This window comes from Crocodylus porosus, unplaced genomic scaffold (genome assembly GCF_001723895.1).
Source record: "Crocodylus porosus isolate Cpor-Errol unplaced genomic scaffold, CroPor_comp1, whole genome shotgun sequence".
NCBI lineage: Eukaryota > Metazoa > Chordata > Crocodylia > Crocodylidae > Crocodylus > Crocodylus porosus.
Window position 1 is genome coordinate 4,006,131 of NW_017728948.1, and position 6,906 is coordinate 4,013,036.

Genomic DNA, 6,906 nt, shown 5'->3' on the forward strand with positions numbered 1-6,906 from the left:
TATCGTACCCCGGCTGGTAGGAACCCCCTTAACTCCATGGGCTCCCATAGAAAGCAGCAATCCAGGCCAGCTAAGGACATGCTGACCCTGTTGTCCGAGTTCACCAGCAATAAAAAACCAGCTGAGCCATGGTGGGATGGGCCCAGGGGTTGGGTTAGTGGTAGGACTCCACACGGGCCCTCCAGCAGCACTGGGGCCTCTGCCGAACCTGAATCCCGTCTGTGCATCCTTCGTTCCCTCCCAGCCTCACCTTCCCTCTGCTCTTACTGTGAATTCAAACCAGAAGTGTTCTGAACTTAAAACTGTTCCCCCTCCCCACAACCCTTTTTGTCCTGCGTTGACTGTTAAGAGTTCTCTGAACTATGTCTATGGAGACTTTGCAAAAAAACAAATAAAAACCCTAAAAAAAAAAATTTAAAAAAATACAAATAAATAAATAAATAAAAATTAAAATCCACCAAAAAAAAAAAGTACTTTGGAAAGAATCCATATTTAAAGTTGGGTGTATCTCCTGTTCACTGGTCATGTTCAAACACTGTTGTATCGACTTTGCCTCTGGTCTGTGTATTTCAAGAAATTTTTAAAAATTAAAAAAAAAAAACCAAAAAACCCCATCCTGGAAGTTTTGTACAGCAAAGATGTATCCATATAGAAACCGTTGTTAAACCGATAGCACATTTCACAAGCTACTCCTAATCTGTTGTCTGTCTCCATCGGGTTATAAAGATGTTAAGAGCTACTGCCTTGGGATTTTCTACCATGTGTGTATATATCTGTACAGAGGTATGTATATATATATATAAAGAAGCTCTATATGTATACGTATCTCTCTCTATCTATATCTAGAGCTGACTGTGAAGGATTTTTATTCAGGAAAAAATAAAATGGAGAAAGGCCCCTTTTAAAACCAGAACTTTGGCTTTGCACTTGTTTTTTGGTTGGGGGAAGGGGCTTCACGGGCAGGGAATTGCGTTCAGATGCTATTCGGCTGCCTTGGCTGGCGTGTAAACCCATCACTCAGGCTTTATAGCCAAAGAGGGAGGCATGATGCTTTCACCTTACCTGTGGATGGTGCTAGGGTTTCTTGCCTGCTTTCCAGGGTCTGGGGATCACCGGGATGGATTCAGCTGCAGGATGTATGATGGATGAGGGGGCCATAGCGGCAGCAGAGGCTTAGCTTGTCAGAGGAGACTTTCTGTAGCCTCACCTTCCCTGACCAATCCTCCAGCCGGCTCGCCAGTGCACAGAGGGCATGAAGTGGTATCAGGGCATCACATCCTCCTGCCCTTCCCGTGAAGAAGGTGGTTTCCTGCATCATCCCAGGTAGGTGGGAAAGGATCCCTGTGAGGAAAAGGTTGAGAAGCACCACTTGGGCTCTGCTGCCTTGTAGTGAGGAAGGATGAACTCAGCCCTACCATCAGCCTCCTGCTGCTAATGGAAACTTTCTCTGAGCTCAAGTGCCCAGAGTCTGTGCTTGGAGAACAGGAGCTGAGCTCTCGCCTCATTGCAGCCCCAGAAACACGGGGGCTGAGGCAGGCACAGCATGTTTCTGCCTCCAAGCAGCTGTCCATCAAAGATGGGGGAGCACCCAGTAATGCCTCATTAAAAGCAGCAGCCTGAGCACAAGGCTGGGTGCCAGGAACTTCTTAACTCTTTGTGTGATCCTGGCAACTTAATGGTGCTGCCTCAGTTTCCCATCTGTGAAATGAGGATGATAATACTTCCTGCCTTCCACGAGGGTGGGATGGAGGGAGCTGTGTTCATAAACAGCCTGGATATAGAATCACAGACAACGAGCGTGGGAAGGGACCTCAGGAGGTCACATCTAGTCTAACCCCCTGGTCAAAGCAGGACCAGCCCCAACTACATCATCCCAGCCAAGGCTTTGTCTAGCTGGGTCTTCACGACCTCCAAGGCTGGAGAATCCACCACCTTTCTGGGGAGCCTGTTCCAGGGCTTTATGAATGTTTATGAGACTGTTGCTTCAATGTGAATAGTACAAAGCATTGTCCATCAGCAACGTCGATTCTACAGACCCAATCCCTGACGTCAGTAGGGAAGTTCCCCATGGGCCCAGTCACTTATTTGTGTATTAACATTTTCCTGTTGTGTTCACAGCTCATGGGTGGAGGCTTGGGGTGAAAAAGAAGGGGGCTAGCAGGCTTTGTGGCCAGACACAAAGGACAAAGTAAAGAGATAGCTTGATCCTAGAAGGGTGTCAGGAGGCCAACGCAGCCCTGGAGCTAATGCAAAGAACATCTCCCAGGCTGTTCGCTGGAAGGTGAATCAGGTACCTGCTGTGGTTATCAGTGTACCACAGGTTTTGAACTGGCTCTGCCAGACCCAAAAGTCAGACCAAGACCTGCTGCAAGTCTTCCATCCCCCATTCTTACCAGCTTTGTGTTAGGGCCCCTAGATTTGCAGAGAGAAACCAACTGCAAATGACCAAGCTGCTGACCCTCTGTTTCCATTGTTCAAGTCCTGCACAACTCCCAGAGCAAACCACACACAACAAGAGGAGGGTTTGGAGGAGAGTGGGCTTTATTTTTAACTCAGTTTTAACGACCCAACATGAACCATACTAAGCAAAGCAAGTAGGGACGTGTTGGATTGGCTTCAACCTAAGCGTGTCACTAATAAGGATTTCCTAGGTTACTGAAGGCCAAATGAAAGGATGGACTTAAATGGAGAACTAGATGCAAAATGGAAATGCACAGGAGATAAGGACAGGTATAACTACCTGCCAAACATGTTTTAACTGCTGGCTAGTTCATCCTTTCCTGCTCTGGTTCCTGGTATAACTACATCATGTCTAGGATTTTCTTAAGCTGATGGGGGAAGGCCAAGGCTGAAACTGAAGCAAATCAACTAGGGTTGAGACTAAGCTGGCCATCACAGAGGACATTCTGGTTTTCTGCTACTCGTCCTCTATTGATACAAAACCCGATACCTTTAGGTCCTCTATTTTTCTCTTCAAGAAAAATAGCTTTATCTAGATGATGTAAAGGCATCTAGTTTCGTATCAGTAGAGGAAGAGGACAACCGGACTGTCCTCTTATGATGGCCACCCTAGCTGAGACCCATCATAAAGAGCCCTGCTGAGAAGGTGACTGATGTAGACAAGCAGCCAGAGGAGTTGGCTTAGATACAGAAAAAGTTCCGCTTTCTCTTGTAGGTACAGTACGAGAACTGAAATACAAAGGAATAGGAGGGAAGGATTTAACCCTTGTGGGGCTGGAAGGCAGTTCTGAGACTGGGGAGGGATGGAGACAGGAAGGGGAAGCTCTGCCTATCCAATTCATAGCCAAAGCACCCCCACCCACACCCCCATGGCAGCTATCCCTGGCTCGCAATCTCCACTCCCTGGGAAAGGAGCAGAAGCTTGTGCCTCTGCCTGTCCCACAAGGGTTAAATCCTGGGGCGCTAAAAGGAGATGACTTCAGCAGTGGCGGCAGCAGATCTCTTTATCCCTTGGATGGGCTGGCCTCTCAAGGGGAGCATCACTCATTCTCATTCTGTCACACATGCACACAGTTCATCACAGCACATGTGCACACATACACACGCATATACCCCCAGCAGAGAAGAGATACTCACCGCTGATGGAACAGCGAAGCAGTGGAAGAGACGCCCAGGGAAGCTGTGGACTCTCCATCACCAGAGGTGTTCAGGAATAGGCTGGACAGCCACTGGGCAAGGGTGACGTAGGCAAAACTATGGGGATTTCCTAGACTTCTGGGCTTTGCTGGTTGCTGCTTGGGACTGGGAAGAAATTTACCCCATGGTCAGATTGATACAGACTGCGGGGCGGGGTTGCCTTCCTCTGTAGCAGGGGGCCTGCCCCTCTTCCTGGGATGTCTTGAGCTTTTATTAACAATCTTTTCAGAAACAGGATGTTGGCCACTGTGGTCCCCCTCCCTTACTTGTGGCAGATCTTGTTTTATTTCTTGCATTGCGTCAGGGTTGACTGTAGTTTTGCTCACAGGTTAGACAATGGATTTCTACAGGATGGTTTGGACAGGCCTGATCCTGCCTCAGGCAGGGGGTTGGACTAGATGTGACCTCTGGAGGTCCCTTCCAGCCCCACTTCTCTGTGATTCTATATTTGCACTTGCACACAAACACACACACATACATACACAAGCACAGATGCCTGAACAATGACTGTGCGCTCAATGTCACCCAATTACCAAGTGACCCGTTCCTGCACCTCATCCATCTCCCAGCCCGCTCCTCATTGCGGTTCTTTCTGTGGTCGACGTCAGAGCACCGCAGATTGAGACGTAGGACTTCAATTCCACCCCTCTGCCCTAAGCTGCCAGGGAGGCGACTGCCAATTTTCTTGCAATCTGGGAAGCGTCGGGCCTGAAGCTGCAATCTGTATTTCAGGCCCCAACCACCACAGGAAGGCGTGAGCACGACTCCCATCCATCACGCTCCATAATTAGGCTTTTCCTCTTGACACTGCTGCTGGCCAAGGCAACAGCTGCTGGGAGCTGACTGGGGCCTGTGCAAAGCTCCCGGAAAAGGCACATCTGTCCGGGGCTATTGATTTCCCCATTGGCAGCATTAAGTGCATGTTAAGCCTGGCAGTGTGGTTTCCAAAGCTCCCCCACAGCTGCCAGGAATCCCCTGTAGCCAGCCACACTGCCTAAAGCTACGGGACATGGGGAGGGCTTGCTATGCAATGCAAGCAACACGCAAATGATTTCTAGGGAGCACCACACAGCACCATGGAAGAGCACAGCACAGGATCAACCAGGCTCCCTGGGAGCCTACAGTCAAAAGTCCCATCCTGCCAGGGGCTGACCACCCTCCACATCCATCGATAACAGGCCTTCCTGAGGCAATACCAACCCAAAGCGTCCCAAAATCAGGAGTCAGACCCCCAGATTTCATGAGATTAAATCCTGCCTTTCCTTTGCTTTCAGAACTATGGGCTACAGGAAAACAGGGCTGCTGCTGGGGTGCTCGGAGCGCTATCTGTCCAAGTGACCAACACTGTCAGTCCTTCCTTCTGCTCCCATATCTGTCTCTCTAAATGGGTATGGGTGTCTGTTCTCCCAAGATTCATTTTTCTTGGAGTGATATGACCCTCGTTGTTTCCAAGATATTGGTCTTCAAGTGCAGCCATTTTTATTCTGCGAGAAAAAAAAACCCTGAACCGCAGTGCACGCATGGTTTCTCCTGGGAGAGCAGCATCTCTCCCACAAGAATCTGAACATCTGTACATGGCTTCCGTCTCTGCCTGTTGTCTCTTGTCTTAAGCTGCACAACCTCATTGTAACATCCCCTCCAAGAGATGGGGGGGCAGGGTTCATTTGCTCGCTGTGCCAGACTCATTGCTGTGACAGGTCTGGCAGCCCAGGCTGACCCTTTGCTCCTCGCTAGCAATTTAAAGCTTGCCTGGGTGCAACCATGTGGGAGCACTCACACCCCCAGAGGGAGAGGGCTGTTTTGCTGAGGTGTTTTGACCTCAGTTCCCCATAAGTGAAGATGGGGGTGATGACACTGAGGAGGAGCAGGGGCAGCCACGATTGTGAACAAGGGGTGGGAACAGTTGGGCATTGCCTCAGGGAAGTGCAAATCCCTCTGGAAACACCCCATGGCAGCAGCAGGCAAATAGGGAAGACTCTGGGGCACTCTGTGCTCCTCATAGCATTATTCCTGCCTGAAGCAAATTGCTCCCCGTTGGCTGCTGATGGCAGGGGGGTTTTCCCAGCACTCTCCAAAGCCCACAGACTCTGAGTGGAAACCCACCTGCAAAGCTGATGCCGGGTAAGCGCGAGGAAAGAGAAGTAGGAGTCAGTCCCACTGGGCAGCCTGGTTATAGCCTCTGGCAATGCGCCATCACAGCCTGCCCAGTCTGGCATGCCAGCACCCTCCAGAGAGGCAGGGTGGCTCTTGCCCTGGTCAGACGAGCAGATGAATGAGCGCCAGGATCTGTGATGTCACAGTGTCTGCTATGACATCGCCGAGATTCGAGTGAAGGCTGCACTGTGTGCAGCAGTCTTGGGGCACGCACAGGAAAGGTAAGGCGGGTGCTAGGCAGGGATGTCATGATGCAGAGCAGCCCCGGAGACGCCAATGTCACACCTGAGGCAGCGGGTGATGTGTAGGGGTCTACACAATTGGCTATTTTGCAGATTTCGCAGACACTGCAAAACCGGGGATTGCCTGCAAAATTCACCTTAAAAAAAACTTAACAAACATAAAAAGCTGACTCCCCAGTGGGAGCCAGCGGCCCATGGGCCAGCCTCACAGCCCGGGGAGGCACCGGCTGGTGGGGTGGTATGAAGGGCAGCAAACAAGATGGCAGCTGCCCCCTGCTCCCCCACGGGGGCCTCTCTGCCAATCAGCTCCGAGGGGCGGGGCCAGCAGGGCAGTCTGGGAAATACCCGCATTATTTACTCTTCCTGCCATCAGCTGCCGTGAAAGCTGTCCTGTCACCACGGTGTAACTAGGTCTGTGCTGTGGAAAAGTGCTGCGAATGATGCTCCCCTTTGATGTCATGATGCAGAGCAGCGCTGGGGTGATGACATCATGCTGCGATGTGAGGTCACACTCTGGTTCTGAGCAACCCTGGGAGTGATGATGTCATGCTGTCTCGTGGGGCGTGACCCCCTGGACCCAGTGGCAGGGGTGTGACGTGATGCCGTGGCGTGACCCCTCCTAGCAGTGACGTCACCCCTCAGCGTACACCCCTCCCCCTTCAACCCGCACCGCAGTGACGTGAGTGCCGTGACGTAGGCGGGGGCGGGGGAAGAGCGCGGGCGCCACCTGCCGGGCGCGGCTGCCCCCTCTCCCGCGCGCGTTCTCCTACGCCCGGCTTCCGTCGCGCTGGAAGTTCGTCAGCGCCCCGTGGCCGGAAGTGCTCGCGAGCGGCCCAGGCTCGCCCGGACCCGG